We start from the raw sequence: 1856 nt of genomic DNA on the forward strand, positions 1-1856 counted from the left end.
GAACCCGTCGCGAAGAGAGGTCGATTTGAGCGGAAAGTCTTGCTGTGTGTGTAGTGGAATTATGAAGGTTTAGTGTACTTCGAAATAGTTCCTGATGGTCGAACTATCAATGCCGAGGTATATAGCGGACAGCTGATGCGAATGTATGAGGTTTTATCGGAGAAATATCCAGGTTTAGTTAACCGAAAACGGGTTCTCTTACAACAGGACAATGCTAAACCACATACGGCGAAACTTACGCGGAATACGATCGAAGAACTTGGTGGTATTGAACTCCTGCCACATCCAGCATTTAGTCCGGACCTTGCACCGTCAGATTATTATTTATTCAGATCCATGGCGAAATTCTTTCGAGGGAAAAAAATTGAATCCAAAGACGATGTTGAAAATGCAGTGCAACAATTTTTTGCATCTAAGTCCAAGGAATGGTTTTACCAAGGTCTCAAAGAGCTTGCTGAACGTTGGGTTAAAACCATAGAATACGATGGGCTATACTTCGAATATTAAGGCTTTCTTTTTGTCTGATTATTTAATAAACAAAGTGAATATTGAAAACCGACATTATTTATGAGACACCCTACGTATAACATACATTTCTCTATACAATGAACATCTTCGAGTCTTTAGACTTTGCTTTGTCACACTTTTTCGTGCAAATGAATCTCAAATCAGTCAAAAACTTCCGAGTTCAGTTAACTCCGATTTGTTAAGATGTTAAGATGGAAAAACTGATCATTTTCTAAGTTTCCTTGTGGCAAGAGGATAAAATATTTAAAAACTGATCATTTTCTAAGTTTCCTTGTGGCAAGAGGATAAAATATTTATTAGATATAAACTATAGAAACACATCACATGAGTTATTTTAACTATAGTCTCTATAGATATGTATACCTACCTAAAAAACAAAATCGTATAAAAACTTCCTAATGCTTAAATATATATTATTATTTATGTATTTAGTATAAGTATTGCATTCATTTTTAGAGTAGGGATGTATATTATACATACATACATACATACATACAATCACGCCTGTATCCCATGAAGGAGTAGGCAGAGCACATTCATACTCATTGCCACTAAAGTATCTGCTTGGATGTATATTATGTGTATATATAATATAATATATATATATACATGCACTTTAGTTGTTTGTCTACCATCTATTTTCCTCTCTCAGTTATTCTAAGGTTAGCTGGAAGAGATCCCTTAAAGGGATAAGCTCGCCTTTGTACATAATCGTTATAATTTCTCTCATTTCTCATTTCATTTCATAATTATTCTCTGTACATCTTAATTTATTCTGTACAATAAAGTGTTTACTACTACTAACTACTACTTTATTGCTAACAATGTTTGCAATATTAAGATTTTTTTTTTTGTAAAATAACCAAATTTTTTTTTAAATAGATTAAAATTTAAAAAATCCAAAAGTATTTTTAAAAATGTACATTAAAAAAAAAGCAAAAAGAATTGCCGAAACCAGGGATTGAACCAGGGACCTTTAGATCTTCAGTCTAACGCTCTCCCAACTGAGCTATTTCGGCTGATGGTAGGTGTTGCGAAATTGGCTATCGCTTCCCGTTGAGTTAGTATAAGTAGTTTTAAACATTAGTTTTGTTCAAGAATTTATGAAAATCAAATGAGGTTAATGTCATTGGTCAAGGTCATAGTTTGTAACCAGAAATATAAAAGTTTTTTTTTTCTTTCTTTGCCGGCTACGGAAACATTGAAATACGTGAAGGTAAAATTGTAGTTTTTATGTTTTTATGTGATTTTCAAATACATATTTACATTTCATTAGGTACCTTACATACATAACCAGCCCAAAGGATAAGTAAAGATAAATCGCATTG

At 32.7% G+C, this 1856-nt stretch overlaps 1 non-coding gene across 1 annotated transcript; it reads right to left on the reverse strand.

The window, feature by feature from the left end:
* Positions 1-1474: 1474 nt before the first annotated feature.
* On the reverse strand, positions 1475-1547 carry Trnaf-gaa. Its single transcript has one exon. It is a non-coding gene; the product is annotated as a tRNA-Phe (tRNA).
* Positions 1548-1856: the final 309 nt, after the last annotated feature.

This window comes from Leguminivora glycinivorella, chromosome 9 (assembly GCF_023078275.1).
Source record: "Leguminivora glycinivorella isolate SPB_JAAS2020 chromosome 9, LegGlyc_1.1, whole genome shotgun sequence".
Classification (NCBI taxonomy): Eukaryota; Metazoa; Arthropoda; class Insecta; order Lepidoptera; family Tortricidae; genus Leguminivora; species Leguminivora glycinivorella.